General features: G+C 42.3%; 1 pseudogene; it reads left to right on the top strand.

The window, feature by feature from the left end:
• Window positions 1-475: 475 nt before the first annotated feature.
• On the top strand, window positions 476-18,249 carry LOC120850187 (annotated as a pseudogene).
• The last annotated feature ends 347 nt before the right edge of the window (window positions 18,250-18,596 follow it).

Raw genomic sequence — 18,596 nt, 5'->3', positions numbered from 1 at the left:
TAAGGTTAGTTAAAAGTGGGCATGCGCTGCTTTTTCCTGTGGCGAGGATAGCAGACGGAATGTCGAAGACGCTTGCAGCAACTTGCAGACGACGCGTTCGTAACCTCCTTACAGCTCGTATTGCAAACTCGGTTCAGAAACGACGTGGGGCCGATCTTGCAGTGGGAATATCTCTCTAATCGACGCTCTCGAGATCGCCCTCGTGTCACCTTGTTCGAGTTGTCGGCAGCACATAGAAGTTGGCGCGCACCACCTGCTAATGAGGGCCGTAGGTTATTCAAACCAAGTTTTCACTCTATTTTCTTTTATATATAACTAAATATACCTAGCTAACAAATACCTAGCCAGGCCTTTGTTGAACAAATCGTAGACCGATTTGTAAAATTGCCGATATTTGCGGTCCACTGAAATTTATTCGGTGCATTGGACCCACGATCTATATAATTTAACTATATCTTCAGTTCCCTCACAGACAATGAACAATTCAGATGCAATTTCTGTGATTCATTTGTATAATAATCTAGGTAAGGTAAAAACAGATATAAATAAAATCCTCAAGCTCATTGATAAATGCTGTACTACTTCTCATTTAACAACAGATGAAGAGGAAATAATTTGTGATATTTAAAGGGATACTACAACGAAATTTCGGCGGTCATTTTTTGGTCTATATGTGTTCGAAGGAGTAGTATCACATCGAACATACCAATATCTTGATAAAAAAAAGTCTCGAAAAGGAATTTTAAAATGAATTGAACGATTAGCAAAGAGTACCTGGTGGATGTCGCTAACGCCTCACTTGTAATGCCCGTCTAGCAACCTTGACGGCTAGTGACGGAGATTGTCTCGCCTCCGGCCACGACGAGAGAAGAGAAGGAGGAACTCCCTTCTTCCCGAGAATGCCTTTTCTGTGTCGCAGAAGTCGCTACTGTCCCCTTACAAGATTATAGATGATTAACCCGCCACTCAAAATTCGTACAAAAGCAACTGCTCTGGTGGCTGGAAGGACTAAGCCATCCTTTCGACGTCAGCCTCGCCGTAGCTTTGCTCGTCCCGAGAGGACCTACGTCACGATTGCGTTGAATTTTACGTGGTCTCCGCTGGGCTTTCTCCAAGCGCTTCTCAGAGTGGGCCGGTTATAACGAAAAATACAGCCACCAGGCTCAGAATACAAACGTGCGATTGTCATTTACGATTATTTTGGACCATATTCAACCTAGTTTTGAACACGACGGGAATATTTCGAATTTCGTTGAAGTATCCCTTTAAAACAAAGCAAAAGCAGAAAGCGCTCGAGTATTTAAGTATCGACGCAGACAAAATATGTTACACGAGGTTTAGGCTTACAAATACGTTGAGTTAATGGTGGAATCACGTAGACGCATTGCCACCATTGCTCAAATTACTGTCTTTCAAACGTTTGACAATATTTTAAAAATGGCTATCTGAGACTAATTGACTTGTCCATTATGCGCAGCATTGTGTTATACTGTATGTGATAATTGGCCTTCACATGCGTTTCCTTCATGATGTTCATGATTCTGTTACAAAAATTTGCGATTCGTACACTGTCCTATTTAAATAACCGTGCAACTGGTGCTGCCGTTTTTCCACTGCTTAGAGATAACGTCGTTTCTTTCTTAGCGTCAGTGCTAGGTCGCTGCACTAGTCAATTTCATCATAACCAGAAAGAGCGCAATAACTAACTTATTATTCTATAGTACTTACCGCATTACGAGTGCCACTCGAAGCCTCAATTTCAAAATTGCACCCTATCGCAATTCGGATGGCGGACGACAGACTAGGTAATGTGATTGATAGGTTGAATATTTCACGTCCATCAAAGAAGCAGGCTACTAACAGCGTAGACCTTAGAAATACTTCCCGTTTCTAACAGTTATTGGAGGATGGTAAAAGGCAGTAAAAGTTTTTCTAAGGAATTTAATTTTCGTAGCGCTCTGCCAAGCTTTTTTTTCTAGTATTTACCTATGTTCGTCATGTGGTTCTTTATTATTATGTGATTGCGTGTACGAGCTCGGGATTTGTGCAGATGCATGGAAGCACGCATACGATGCACATCGTCAACTTTTTTCTTCTAACCCTGCAGTTTTTGAGCGGGACGGCCTTCGGTCTCCGGCCTGGCTTCATGGGAGGGAACCTGTCTAGAACAAGGGATCCTACCGACCTGGATGGCATCTCTCCTTTCATCAACGTTTCCTGTACCACAAACGAAGACAAGGGCCAGGCAACCGAGACAATCAACTTTTCCGTCATCAACCAGCTTCACCTCGGTCATTCCGGAACGGCCACATCGACACCCGCATCGTCGCATTGGCCCAGGAGGCCGGCTTCGTCACCGTGGATCGTCAGAGGGCATGGAAGCACGTACACGATGCACATCGTCAACTTTTTTCTTCTAACCCTGCAGGTTAGTAGTCATGACGGTTTTTATTGTCTTAAGGCTAATGACGTCTGTATAATAGGACTTCCATGCCCAGAAGCTTTGGTGAATTCGTTCAGAGTGTTGTTGCTGCTGCTTGGAGGTGATGTCGAGACTAACCCCGGACCAACTAATATTGAACTATCTAAGCAGCTTGATCAAATGATGCGGGTGTTGCAGGATACAAATGCGCGAACTCAGAGATTTTAGGAAGGGCAAAATAGTATACTGAGCTCGATTAACGAACTAAAAACAAACCAACAACAGCTACAAGTCACGGTAACAAATATCGGTCAAAGGGTTTCTGCGATTGAATTGAAGTCGTCTTCAATCGATGAATTACACCGCGAGTTGGCTAATGCCAGCTAATCTGTTGAGCGCATTCAAAAAGAAAATAATGCTTTGCGCAGTAGATTAGATGAGATTGAAGACCAGTCTCGCCGGGACAATCTTGTATTTCATGGTGTGAACGATTGCCTTGGTGAAACGTTGGCCCAGGCGGAAGAGAAGGTGGTTCGTTTACTTTCAGATTTAGCTTCTTGTATTATTTCGCGTGAACAAATCCTGCGTGCTCATCGCTTGGTGCCTTTTGTAGCAGGAAAGCGTCGTCCTGTTTTAGTGAAGTTTCAGTCTTTTAAAACTAGAGAAAGTGTCCCGCAGGCCAAGTCAAAATTAAAAACCAGCCCTATTTCTGTTACAGAAGATTTTAGCTTTTCAACTTGCTTAGCTCGGCGCAAACTACTGGAGTATGAAAAGAGCCAGGAAAACCAGTTTAAGCTAAGTTACAAGAAACTTTTTGTTAATAACAAGTCTTACGCGTACAGTGAAATCGAAGACTGTATTTATGAAGTGGTCATGCCTCGTCGCGAAGTTTCTTCCGCGACACCACTATCCGATTTGCAAACAGCGTCTACTTCTATGTCAACTTAACAATCAGCACGTGGCAGAGAAGTGGTTTGGCCTTTTTTAAGTGTTTCCGTTTTATTTACTAACATTCGCAGTCTAATCCGTAAACGAGATGAATTGTGCTCACTTGCTGACTCATGCGACGCCGACGTCATTGCTCTCAGAGAGACAAGGCTTTCTAGCAAAGTGTCTGATAACGAGCTGTTGCATTGTAAAAAAACGTTTCAATACATTTCGCTGCGATAGGCGTGACAGAAGTGGCGTTGGTGTTTTGTTGGCGTTTGCTGACTCATTGGTTACTCGCGCTGTCATTGTAGCCTGTGAACTGGAGATTGTTTGGGTTTGCGTTTCCTTTAAACATAAACAAACGATAATGGGTGTATGTTTTCGACCACCCACTAGCAGTTGTTCATTTGTGAATTTGTTACATAATTGCATTAACCAAATAACCGTTCAATATTCAGGAGTGCCAATCATATTAATGGGTCATTTCAATTATCCCAACATTATCTGGTCTAATTTATGTCCTGTTTCAACCCCCTTCTCATCTGAAGCTAACGAGTTTATTGAACTCTGTTCTGATTTTAACTTTTCTCAACTTGTCTCAGAGCCCACTAGGGTTACAAACCTTTCATCAAACATACTCGATCTCGTATTAACGACGTATCCGAGCGTCATATCATCACTAACATACCTGCCGTGTCTCAGTGGCCATTCAGTTCTTCACTTTTCCTTAAATATCCCATTCGTAGCGCCTAAAATTCACATAAAATTAATCAGTGACTACAGCAGAGCTAATATTACGTCAATTAACTTGTACCTGTCTGAGTCCCTTAGTGATTACTTACCCGAGTTTTCAGAGTGCTCCGTTGAGTCTAATTGGATGCTGTTTAAAAATTTTGTTTTATTAGTTAATTGAAAAGTACATACCATCAAAGAAGATTCGTTGCAACACTAACTCGCCTTGGTTTAACTCTAATCTCAGGCGCCTACGAAATAGAAAAAAAAGACTGTTTCGCGCTGCCAAACGATCCTCCGCTGATGCACGTTGGGCTGCGTACAAAACTGCAGATCAAGAATATACATCAGCTCTTACAGAAGCTAAATCACATTTTTTTAATCATACCCTAAATATCATGCTAGCAGCTAATCCTAAACAATTTTGGACTGTCGTTAATCCCAAGTGTCAGTCCAACATTGTTCTTCAATCATCTGACGGTATAGATATACCAGTAACTGAAAGTGCAAGTCTATTAAATTTTGTTTTTAGTTTGTCAGTTACAACCTCTGATGTTAACCAAGTACCGGTATTGTCATTTTCTGATTTTTTGCCTATGGACCCAGTGGCAGTTGACGCGATTGGTATTGCTGGCATTATTAATGACATGAAGCTTTCATCCTGCGCCGGAATAGATGGGATTAACAGCAAGTTCTTAAAAAATTGTAATATGTATTGTTCAATAATTCTTTCAAAACGTTATATGCAGTCTCTTAACCATGGCGTAGTCCCTAGCGATTGGGTGGTTGGGAAGGTGGTTCCTTTACATAAATCTGGCGAGAAACAAAACCCATTCAATTATCGACCAATTTCTTTAACAAGTGTGGCATGTAAAATATTTGAACACGTCATTTACTCACAGTTGATAAATTATCTTGAAACTAATGACTTCTTCACAAGGTCACAACATGGCTTTAGAAAACATTTTTCATGTGAGACGCAACTACTATCCTTCATGCGTGATCTCCATAATTCTCTTGATAATCGAATTGAAACCGAGTGTGTTTTTTTAGATTTCTCAAAAGCCTTTGACAAAGTTTCCCACAAACTCCTTCTTCATAAACTACAATCACTTAACATTGACTCCTGTATATTAAATTGGATTCATGCCTTTTCAACTAACCGCCTACAATTCGTTACAGCTAATAATGCAAATTCGCGTACTGTTCCAGTAACCTCGGGCGTCCCACAGGGATCAGTGCTTGGCCCGCTCCTCTTTCTTATTTACATTAATGATTTGGTGCAGAACTTGTCATCTTCTATTTGCCTCTTTGCTGACGATTGCGTAATCTACCGGAAAATAACTGACATATCTGACTCTATTCTTCTACAATCGGACCTTAATCGTATATCACTGTGGTGTAACCAGTGGCTAATGGAACTTAACACTAACAAATGCAAATCGATGAGAGCTTCAGGTGCTCAATCGGTATGTCATACTTATGATCTAAACAATATTTCCCTCGCTTCGGTGTCTGTTTACAAATATCTTGGTGTTCATATAACTTGTAACCTTTCTTGGAAGATTCATATTGAATACGTAATTAACAGTGCTAACCGTATGTTAGGATACTTTAAAAGAAATTTTTTCCTCGCTCCCTCTTCATTAAAACTAACCATGTACAAAACCCTAATCCGTCCAAAATTAGAACATGCTGCTGCTGTGTGGGACCCCGCTCACTCGTCACTAATTGCTCATGTTGAATCCATTCAAAACCGCTCAGCTCGTTTTGTATTGACAAACTATCATCCCACTGACAGTGTTACAACCATGAAAAATACTTTAGGTCTGCCGTTACTAAGTCACCGCCAAAAAATCTCTCGTTTGTGTCTTTTTCCTAAAATATTTAGTCAAAATGTTACCCTTCGTCATAAACTAATTACTCCACCATTCTACATATCTGGTCGCATTGATCATAGCCATAAGGTTGGTATTCCAAATTTTAAAACTTCATTATTTCAATATTCTTTTATGCCACAAACATCTATAGACTGGAACCACCTTCCCGCCTCAATCGCTAGCATCACTGATACTGTTATGTTTAAAAATGCTATTACCAATATGTGCACTTTATTGTTAATATTTTACAGCTCTCTCCCCTCTTCAATGTACTTACCTTGAGGGTATTTGAAATAAATAAATAAATAAATAAATGTTCTCTGATGAAGCGCAGAGTCTTAATTGCACATCATCAATGGTTCCCAAGTTCCCTACAAGCTAAGTTCTGAAATACAGCCCATAAAAATGGTCTGTGGTCGGCTATCGAAAACCTTTTGTATGGCTGGCAATAGAAAATTAGCCCAACTAACTATAACCGCTCCGCGGCTGTGTATAGCTTTTTCTATGGTCTCCTATATAAGTGTGCTTAGCTTGTTTTATGGGCACCCCTATGGGTGTGGTTAGCTTTTGCTCTGGATCATTACTAGTTAGCTATACATATATATGGCTTCTTCAATAGATAGCCAAATAACTTGTATGATTTACTCTATGGGTATCGTTAGAAAGAATTCTATAGCAGTTTATGACTTTTCTTATGGTTCCTTTAGCCGTCTATAGGTTTTTGTATGGTCTGCTATAGATTTTTGATGCTTTTTCTCTGGGTCTTTTTAACCAGCGTGCTATAGCTGCCTATAGCGTTTTGTATGTTTTCTTACGTCTTGTGTATATTTTGGTGTAGTCTGCCATAAAGGCGTATATGACATTCTTTACAAGCCTCTTTGGCCAAGGGGCTATCGCTGCCTATGGATTTTTTATGATTTACTTTGTATTTTAAACATTTTCATATGGTCTGCTATATCGGTTTCTATTGCTTAATTCTTTGGTTCCTTTGGCCAACTAGCTATAGCCACCGATATACATATTTTTAATGGTTTCTTCGGCCATCTATAATTTCTTGTATGTCTTACTACAGGTTATTTTTAGCGAAAGTTCTATAGCTGCCTATGGCATTTCCTATCGTTTTATAGTCCCTTATTCGCAACTCCAACAAAATGGACACCACCAAGCGGGAAAACCGGGAACCAGCCGGAACAGGTCGCTTTGTGCCTCTCCGCGTCTCTGGCGGCTTTCGCGGACACGTGCTGTCGAAGCAATGGCGACCAACGTAATTTGACAAAGATCCGAATACTTCTTTAAGCGTGCCTGAGTGTTCATTATTGTGCTAAAGCCCCAGTAGATTCTTTCCTTCGATCACGTGTTTCAAAGCCCGTTTACTCCAAAACACACGGTCGCGTGCTTTCGATTTGTTGGATGGGAAGGAATCACGAAAAAAAACGTTTTGCTTCCTTCTCTGTCTCGAATCACATTCAAAGTGACTCTACTTGGTTACTGATAACTTGTTTCTTTATAAGTATGTAGAACAGTTGACTGAGAACAACAGACGGAGGTGTTTCACTGAAGGGAACACCAATGTTGCAGTCAAGTGAATGAGTATGTTCGATAGCTGTTTTTCCTGAGTTTGGTTGCGTTCGATTAGCTTCAAGATTGAGCCACCCAAGCCGGTCGGTGCGTTGGCTATTCATCTTAGCTGCTTTTTGCCGAAAAAGCCTCTGGACCACACGGAAAAAGTTAGGCTGATTTCGCAATTACTTTATTCCAGAAAACCTGCTCGCTGCATGTGATTAATGAGGGAAATTGTCTGCTCTCAAAACGAAGGGAACGCGTCTCGCAGAGCTAGAAGCTTTTACGACATTATGATCTATTGCGCCTCTAATATTTACTCTCTATCCCCGTCGAAGCCAGCAGCAATATGCGTCTACGTTGTTCAGGTTGTCCGGCCACACAGAAACAAATACTCAATTTTGCCAACATTTTAGTGAAAAAACCGAAACTGAGGCATTGACAGACGACGACAAGGAAGAGAAGGAGAACTGCTTCTCTTCCTTGGCGTCATCAGTCAATACCTCAGTCTCGGGTTTTTCACTAAAATGTTTGATATATGCCAGCTCACCTGCGCCCTTACGTTCTGTTCATGAGTTTTTCTGTTCGGGATTCGAAGTCAAATTCAATGAATCTTCGATGAAGTCTCTCCCCAGTTTGTCCGCATTCGATTCCATGCTGCCGGCTAGAACCACTTGGCTAAGTTTGAATATCTCTCTGTCTGTCAAATATACTTTCATTCACCAGTTCACCTAGTAGATAGTCAACTAAGCTGATATTTCAATCCGAGTAATATACTAAAATCGCGTCAGTGGGACATACCTAGTATGTAATATATGCATAACTCGCATATTCGTCAGAGTGACTTCTGGATTGCTACAGAAACTTAATTCAAATACCAGTATCAGCTGCTTAGTGGGGCGCCAGCGGGTTAAAGTGCTGATTGGTTCATAAAACGCTTGCTTAGTTTTCGTAATTTTACTGCAGGCTCTGCTGTTGACCGAGCAGACGACTGGAGCTGTTTCTTAAACGCGGATACGCACAAAAGCTCGATTTCGCATACGGACGAGTCGTATGGTCGAGGCATAACAGATAGCTGAAAATGACTGTCGGTGGAACAATTCTGTAGCTATCGCCGCTTTCCTTAGCTGATCAAAACGGATTAGAGTCTGTTCCCGTCTCTGCGGAGCCTATAGTTTCGGTTTTGAACGAAATCTCCGAAACAAAAGTTTGACATGAAAAGAACACAAAGCACCGGGAAAGCAAAAGTATGCTCTACAAGTTTATGTGCACCGGTTACACCGTAAAGGTCGCGGTTCAAGTACCTATCAAATAGGGCATTAAACAAAAAGCAAATCTGTTAAATTGAATGCGCCACCTGTGCAGGCGGCCCGGCCGAGCCAAATCGACATGCTCCCAGCCGCCATGTTTGTTTGGTGGTGGCGGCCCCTATAGATCACTGGAGTCGCGAATAGTTTTTCTAATGGTTTGCTCTAGAGGTTGTTATGGCTTTCTCCGTGGGTATTTTTATTTTGGGTACTATAGCCGCCCTATGGCTTTTTCTTGGGTTTCTGTTGTCATCTATATTTTTTCGTATGTCCTGCTATAAAGATTTCTATTGATTACTTTATGGGTATCTCTAGCCAGCGTGCTATAGTTAAGATTGCTTTAGTCGCGTTTGCACTCTCTGTGGTCTGGTATAAGTCATTTTATAATTCTTCCTATGGTTCTCTTTACCAATTCTTCTCTAGCTGCCTATAGCTTTTCGTTTCTTTAGCCGCATGTTGCCGTCTGCATTGTCTCATATAGCTTATTCTATAGTTCATCTAATGGTTCCCTTTACCATCGTGTTATAGTTTAATAAATTTTTTCTGTTTACCTCTAGCATATGAAGTCCGAAACAAATTACGTGTTGTTAGTTTACATGTTAATAAATGAAAGCGCAAAGCTTGTATGCAATTTTTTGGTGTATTATATGGGACAAGGTGAGTAAGAACAAACCCTTTTTCTCAGCGTCTAAGAAAATGCGAAGGGACACAGCAGGCAAAAAGAGCAATATGTCGATTTGCAGCTAAGGGCGCTTTTGTAATCGCGGGTCAATCTCACGGGCCACGTGCGCCCCATTATGCTGACTAAAGAAAATCCTCACCCCAAGCTAGCGCGTGAATGACTCTTCCCCTTTCCTACCTCTGCGTTGCTATGAAGAAGGTCGCGAGTCTATAGCGTAGACAACATAAAACACACTTGAGCTGGCTAATAAAAATTGACTGGTGGCGAGTTATAGCTTGAGATACATATCTCCTTCTTTATCCGGCTAAAGTACATTGAAGTAGTGGAGGACTATAGCTTTGGTGACATAAAACACAACTTAGTCGGTTAAAACAATTGAATGGTCTCGTGTTTACGGATTTAGGGATATACGCCCCTTTATACCCTGATAAAATATATAGAATAGTTGTAAATCTAAATAATTGAGATCAGACATTTTTGTATAGCTCGCTAAAGGAAATTAAAAGTGACGATCACGAGTTTATAGCTTTATAGCAACATATTATTCTGTAGCAGGTTGAAGAAATAAGAGTGATGGAGGTTTTCTGGCTTTAAGTCATAGATTCCTCTGCATTTGGCTATAGCGTGGTTTATGATTTCTTATGGTTGACCAAAGAGGGCCATATATGGTGATAGCTCACCATACAATTTTCCATAAACGTCAATAGATAATTTCATATATGAGGCTTGAGTTAGCAGATCTAATTAAGTATTCCTTTTAAGTATAGCGTACAAAATATCAAATCCCTTAATAATGCAATTAACTGCCTATCCCGTCCCGTACTGACCCCAACTTCAGTGGTGCTTGTATTTTTGGCCTAGCATTAATTATGCGAATTAAAAGTACATTGAAACCATTAAAAACATCCACACTATATTCGGTATGCCTGATTGCGGACGTTTAAAGATAAATTGATACTATTGTGCACTAGGCTTTATATAAAAAAATATATTGAATAAATCTATCGGCGTGACCCACCCAATTCTAAAACGTTTCCTTTATTGCCTAATTTGACTGAATGTATACATAAAAAACAAGGTCACGGATTTATTTACAAAGATTTACTTACGCACTGTTATCTCACACAGCTTAAACTCGCATCTAGCCTTCGGCAGCGAAGAACACCACTTACTGCATGACGATTTTTTTTTTCGTGCAGCAACCCCGAAGCAAAGATAAGCACACTAAAAAAAAACAAAAAACTGCCATGCATGATAACACTAATATCATCAAAGTGTTTTAAGAACCGCCCCAGTCTTCTGGAGAAGTAAGCCCAAGTGTTTCCTAGGACTAGCCCTTTGGTGAGTATTTTTGTGAGCAAATAATAAAATTAGAGGAATTCAAACCGCAGTCAATAATGTATGGTAACGTTTTGAAGTAACTAAACAAAAATGAGAACAGCGTACACGTGCCGTCTGATGTTCACTAAATTGTTTCCCGTTGTTTAGTCAAGGTACTGCAATATATTTTTTTAAACTTCTGAAAATAGTAATTGCGATAGTAGTCTCCATAGCAATGTGTTTCCCGTCAGAGCTGAGCGGTGTACACTGGTGCGCACCAGTGACTGTTTGAGGCAGTACACGGAAGGCTTATTACGCTTCTGAATACAAACGCGTCGCTTGAATGAACGTCCTTGTCGTACCAAAACTGCGTAGCAGACTGATATTTACCAACGAACGTTGTCAGTCGAGAAACCTTTATTGCCCTACTAGCTACGTGCGGTGCAGGCAAATTCATGCTCGGGAGTCCTTGGCGATCGAAAAGTAGATTCGACTCTCGAAGGCAACTGCAACGAAGTAATCTTTTGCTGAATCGTTTTCTTCAAACCATGCCATCCTTGCACTACAGAGAATGTACGAGATGGAGTAGATAAAATCCGTATAGCATGCAATAACCACGGTGACTTGCCACGCCAGCTCAACTTTCCGTGAAAGAACCAGCCGTAAGTCAAGCAATGCGTCACTAGCATACGTGAAACACTAGTAGTTTCACACAGGCTCCTCAAAGGTAGGACTTTATGTCATTTTTGATGTGGCAAAGTTCGCATGAAAACAATCTTGGGATTCCATTTCGGGTTTTCGCGCACGAAGGCAGCATTAAAATAACGAGTCGTAAACAGTACCGGAAGTATACAGGGTGAGGGATAAAGGCAAAAATTATGTAGAGTTGTGGAGATTGTGAAATCCTTAACAACGGCGGCGGTGCGCCACGAACACCCGGAAATAAATGAAAATACACTTGAATGGCTCATTCGTGTAATGCTAACGACCGCGGCCCATATCTGCGTGAAAACAAAACAGAAGCCGTCTAAATGCCGACAACCAACTAAGTAACTTAAAAATTAATTAGGTTTACTGGCCCAATTTATCTTACCGTCCGCCATACCAAAACTAAGCAAAGGAAAAATACCTCAAGCTGTGAGTGTGTATCATGGGTCAAAATCGCTAAGGACACGCAGAGAAAATGTGAAGATGCTAATATTATAATATTTTTGGTGTAGGTTTGGGATATATGGCTACTGGAATGAACGGCGTTACCGCATGCCGGGTATGCGCATAACCTGTCTGTTTGTAAGGCCGCAGTGCTGAACTTGCTTTTTTTCACTTACACGAAGGCAAAGCTTGGCTCAGATAAAACCCCATTGCTCCGTCAGCGCTCAAATGGCCTTCGAGCTCAGTCAGTGAGAGCGCGAGACCCATTCAAATGCTGACACAGCACCACCGTTGAGTCTGGTCCTGCTTTGGCCTCTCCAATATGACGCAAACATCTCTGTACTACGTTTCTCGCTACCAAGGAAGAGTTTGTCCATGGTCAAACTTCCTAGGGTTGGCTGGGTGTTCCCACTTCTAAACAGTCCATTTGCTTCCAAGCCAGCGATAAAACACACAGACTTATTCTTATTATAAGATGTGCATACGTATTATATACCTGGTTCTCCAAATTAAAAAAAAAAAACACGAACTCCGTTCTATCTATTAGATAACAGAAAGTATAAAACAGAGAGAGGACGAAACACAGACGAGTACATTCTTTCAAGTATACAGGGATCGTACCAACACGCTCGTTAGGAATATAATATCCGTTCTATCCTTTATATTTTTCGAGTAGCTACTGATTAAATCTTACTTCCGGTTCTTTGTAGTATTGAGACAGAACTGTGTAAATGTCAGCGTAATATTCTAAGACGTACGGCTTCACGGCCTCTATTACTCCAACCACTAGTAACTTTTTCAAGATCATTAGATTACTTTAGTTATTCAGCTTGCAATGGACGTTGTACCGCGGCGGGCATTCAAAAGCTGCCAAAGATGTGTATCCTTGGCGCTGCCGGTGCTATCCAGAAGTTTTAAACAAAGGCTAAATGTCCCCAACCCTGTGCTACAAATGATGATGAACGCGTAGAGATTACTTTGTCGGCAAATTGTTGAATTTACGTAAAGTTCTGCCGTTGTGGCAAGTTCAAATGTTCATCTGGGTGATTTCAGAGAAGACCTACCAAAAGGTGGCAGGTCGACATTTTTAAATCAGCTGATGTTTTTATATTCTACTCTCTAGTGTCTGGTATAAACAAATTCACACTTAGTTTTGAACAGAAAAAAAATTGGGGCCGGGAATATTGTAAGGCATGAAGAGGTGGACAGTTGCATCAACTCGCACTGATGGAGGAGGGCACGTTTGTAAGTGAATAACTAGAACAATAAAATTAGAAAAATTCTAATACTTTTCAGAAACAAACTATGGGTAGACCCTGCTGGTATTCTGCAGTAAATATATTTGTTTAAATTACATTTCGTTTTCTAAAAATCACCAAACATGCCTGCTCGAACGACAAATGGCAAAATTTGGAGGCCTGTATCTCATGAAATAATTTAATCACCATCGTATACTTTTCAGATATAATTCTGCTGATATATGAATATTATTATAATATATATTAGGTATCTGAGTATTATATTAGCTATGATATATTTAGGCAAACATAGGGGAAAATCAAACAACAAAAGATTTTGATGCGAATAAAAAAAAGGGTTACTTTCAATTTTTTTACAATTGGGCACCTTGTCGTGCTCTATTCGGGCAATCATTTGTATCAAAAACATGTCGCATTATTTTATTGAGAAATCAGAAATAACTCCCCAAAGTAGGGTCCTTTTTCAAAGCCTACACTTAGCAGTGCCCTATACGAGAAGTGACTCTGAGTTCCAGTTTCAGGAAACTAACACACATATTTTATATATTTTTATTCAGACAAGGTTGCTGACAATTAGAGCAATCGGTCACGCAGTAAAAGTGAGGAGAACCTTTACGCAGCATTTTACATACAGCGTACAAAGAGGTATCATATTAGAGACTAGTGATTCAAGAAAAGATGATGCAGTGTGAAGTTCTACTTTCCGGTATATTTTATGTTTAGAATGAAAGAAATCACATTACTTCAGTCTTGGGTAAGTTACTTTTAAAAAGTAATTCGTTACAGTTACAGTTACTTTCAGAAAAAAGTAGTGAAGTTACCGTTACAGTTACCGCAACAAAAAAGTAACTCGTTACAGTTACAGTTACTTTTAAAAAGTAACGACGTTACTTTTCAGTTACTTTTTCTATAACACAAAAAAAATTAGGAAAAACTAGAAAACGCTTTTCACCAGGTTTATTTGCATAAAATTAAAAAAAGTGTTACTTTTACTTCGTATTGTAAGTTAGCAGCAGTTGCTTCCCGAAATTAGTTTCTGAAAGTTTCTCTTGTTTGATAACGAACACGTCCCTGCCCTTGTTGAACAGGCGCTCGTCTAACGCGCTAGATGGGATTGCAGTGTTGTTTCGCCGGAAAAGGTTTTTGATTGCCGGGTAGGCGGTGAGGCAATAGAGTGCCGTTTTCTGCGGTCAAGGTGTTAGTAGCCTCCTCCACGTCAGCAAAATACTCTCTGTACGCCTGCCATGGTAGTTTTTCTTTGTTCTTATCAACATTCATATCCTTGGTAGCACTAGCACATTGCTGGCTCGTTGACGGTTGCGCTGGGTTCATAGAGTCCCTGGACATATTTCAGTATGTACCCGGCAAGCCAGAAACAAACCCCGCGCAAACAGCAGTAAATTTTGCCTCGACTGTAGACACTACACCGGATTAATGGCGCAAATCAAAATACGAAACATGCGCAGTGCGGAGTGGCGGCGCTAATCAAAATACGAAACATTCGCAGTGCCCTCCGCGTGTATTGTTTCACGTTTGATTCACCCGATTAAAAAGCGTTTGCGCAGAAAAAAAGGAAAACTGCGAAAGAGATAGTTCTTCAAGACACTAAGATGCAAGTGTTCCGTCACAAAGTACAAGCGCGTGTTAAGGATAACTACATTTTTTTTTCACCAAACCTACACGTGGCTATATTGGGGTCGGGACTGGCGAGAAAGAACGTATTCACAAGTCTGTGCAAAAAATAACTTGACACTCGAAATGTCGGAAGAGACAATTTGGAAAGCGCAAAAAATGGCTAAATTGTACTCGTTCAGTGATATAATATTCATAAAAAACTGGAAAGTAACGACAAAAGTAACGTCGTTACTTTCATCGTTACCTCGGAAAAAAGTAATAGAACTACAGTTACAAGTTACATTTTTAAAAAGTAACTCGTTACAGTTACAAGTTACCAAAAAAGTAACAAAATTACAGTAACGCGTTACTAGTAACGCGTTACTACCCAAGACTGCATTACTTAGACGCACAAAAATAAAGATAGCATACTAAAATTGTTTAGGTTAGCTATGTATTTCGGGGCACAACCCATTTCAGGGGAGGGGTGCCACTGCGCCGGACTGCAAGAGCTTCGATACTCTCGGTGTACGAATGGATAGCGGCAAGCCGAGATATTTTATCCTGCGCCAGGATAACGTATCGCGATTCTCATAGGGTTATCAGATAAAGATTATAAGCTACCACGAAGTAAAAGAGTAGGTTCAATACCCTGCGAAGATAACTGTGATAAATAAGATGCCCCTGCATTCAAAATGAGCAGTCCCCGGGGAATAAATTTGGCACTTTACGCTAAGGCTTTCCTCTATGTACCCATTTAATAAAGTTTCTTCTAACCAGATGCGACAGTCCGTGCTACACATATGTCACAGGATCCTTTTGTTCATGACTTGCAGAGCCGCCATGCGTGCCAAGACTGAATGCCAGGAGAGGCGAGCACCGTCAGCCACTCTTCTTTTTTTTTTTTTTGACGATGCCGATGGACTTTTTTTTTGTCCAGATACACAGGATGCACCCAGTTTATCGGATAGTACGCTCATCATCTTCCTGGTTGTCTGAACTCAGGTTGTTCAGCGTGGCCTGGTGCTTCTCGAATCCGCCAACTCCGTCGCAGGAATTTTCCCATGTCCAGATGCAGAAACTAACCCCGACGGCCGGGAAGACCCCGACGGCCGGGAGTTCTTCGAGTGCTTCCAAATGTCACGAGCCAGGTAGGGTGTGCTGCTTTTTATTTTGGATTATTTTCATGTTATATATCAAGTGGCGTTCCACATGGGCCCGCGCGTCGCTCGCAGAATTCTCACCTGGAGCGTGCGCTCCCGCAGTGAAAACACGTTTATATCATTTTTAACGCGGCAGGATCACGAGTGCAGCTTTCGTAAGAGTCACACGCTGGTCAAATTTTACTGCGTCTGTGCTATAAAAAATAGCAATGGCATGCACATGTGCAGCTCGCACGACACACTCTTTCGGTCCACTAAATCTGGTCACGGTGTTGCTCTCCTTTGAGTGCATGTATGACGGAAGCCCGTTGTGCTTCCTTGTCCTTTTTGCTAGCTAGGATGTGTGCTTACAAGCTGCTTATGAGTGAATTCTGCACGAAAGCTCGCGCTGCAGAACCGAGGGGTCTTGGGTTCAATCCCAACCCCTGCCCGTTTCGATCTGGATGAGCATCGTACCAGCAGACGTTCGTGTTTCACTACTGCGTGACGGATGTTAAAGACCCTAGGCTAGAGGTTGTACAGTACTGTCTAAAAACTGGTCTGCAGCGCGTACGAGTGTCGTTGACCTTTTTAACCTTTTATCTGCCGGATGTAGCACGGACGCACAATGGTTGCATCTAGGCACGTAGCCAGGATTTTGTTTCAGGGGGGGGGGGGGGGGGGGGATTTTGTCGGTCGCAAAGTGCCCGAGGCTGGTAAAATATTGTGTATAAAAAAAAAAAGAAAATGAACAAATGAGTTGCTTCATTACAATTGTGGTGAACAATCTTGCCCTCAAAGCTGGAAGCTTAGCACATTTGCTTATTAATAACATCCCACTGCCTTTCCGGTCTGTTTGCAGCCAGCAAGCGAACCACTGCCTGCCTCTACAAACGGCCTTTGTAAAGGCCACTCATATTTCCATTGAAGATGCCGTTTCATCGGGTTGTAACCACCTCCAGTGTCTCCGAAACCGTGTCAATAAATTATTAAAAGCAGTATCGAGTTCTTTCACTTGTACCGGTCCTTGTGGTCGCTACGATACCTGTCGTAGATCCAGGGGTACCGCTGAACTAGCTGATACGGATCCCCAGGTGGCGGGTTCGAATCCCGACCGAGGTGCCCGCAATATGACGGAGGCTTATTGCGGAGAAGGCGCCGTGTAACCGAGCTTTCGGTTGCACGTCAAAAGATCCCCAGGTGGTCGAAATTAATCCTCAGCCCTCCGCTGGGGCGTGCCAGATTCCCGTCGTAGGTTTGGCACGTAAAACCCCCAAATTTGACTTTTTGAACTAGCTGAACTAATCCATAGGCTTTCTCGGGTACGTCAAACGCAGCGGCACTCCTCTTTGCAGCTTGAGCTGCTTTCCTCGCGTCGGAGACGGGCGGGAAGCTTGGAATCGCTCTTCATCGAGGTCACCATCAAGCACCAGAGATACCTGGTGGTCTGAGCCTGCTGCCCGCCTGGTCGGCGTGCTGAATCCTACAGCCTCCTCCACTCGTCGATTGAACGTGTCATGTCCTTGCGAAGCACTTTCCGCAACGTCTACATTCTTGGAGACTTCAACGCCCAGATCGATTGGAGTGACCCCCTCACCCCAGTCCCACAGGACCCCGCATCAGACTCTTTCCTTGAGACTAGGGCATCGTCTGGCTTTATTTAACTGTGCACTGAGCCTACTTACGCCTCCCCTGCTGGTGGTACTTCCTACCTCGACCTTTGCTTCACATTGGACTCCACACTTGTCCGGGAGTGTGCCATCACAGTTGGCCTAAGTTCGTCTGACCACTGTGCCATTCACCTCACCACGTCCACATCCGTCCCGACTCGCGGCCCCCATGCCAGGCTCGTTCATTCCTACAGCGATTCAGATTCCGTTCATTTATAGCGACTTGTTGTCATTACCCCCTGAGATATTGTGCTATCTGAGCCAAACATCAACGACATGTATGACCTCTTCACCACTCTAATGTGCTCCCTGGCGTCCGACACTGTTCCAGTTAAACGCTTCCGTCACAAGCACCACGCTCCGTGGATTACACGCGACATCATTGCCATGTGCAAGTCCAAGGACAATCTGTTTCGCCGTGTTAAGAAGAGCCACTCCCGGGATGACATCCTAGCTGCCAAGCAACTGCAACGGGAGGTCAACAAGCAGATTCGTATAGCTCACCGGTGCTTTGTTGAGGACGTCGCCAGCAGAGCAGCTAAGGAGCCGAAGCTTTTCTGGGCTTACGACAATTCCTAGCGAAAGCAGTCCAAGTGTCCATCGTTTCTCCTCAGTGGTGACACGGTCTCTTCATCTCTCCTTGCAGAAGCATTTAGCCGACATTTCTCTTCTGTGTGGAGAGCTACTCCTGACCCATGCTGTACCGTCCTCAGACCCGCACACGTCACTGTATCGCCCACAGTACCCGTTTCACCCAGGTGGCCCACCGTGAACATAACCGTTGACGATGTCCTAGAGGCTGTCTCCCTCGTCAATGTATTCCAAAGTCCTGGTCCCGACGACATCCATCCTTTGATCTTCAAATCTTCTTTTCCCTCCATGGCCCAATTCTTTTGTTCTATGTCCCAAAAAATTCTGGACTCCGG

This window comes from Ixodes scapularis, unplaced genomic scaffold, assembly GCF_016920785.2.
Source record: "Ixodes scapularis isolate PalLabHiFi unplaced genomic scaffold, ASM1692078v2 PGA_scaffold3__209_contigs__length_174095766, whole genome shotgun sequence".
NCBI classification, from domain to species: domain Eukaryota; kingdom Metazoa; phylum Arthropoda; class Arachnida; order Ixodida; family Ixodidae; genus Ixodes; species Ixodes scapularis.
This window is presented reverse-complemented; position numbering and strand designations above follow the sequence as displayed.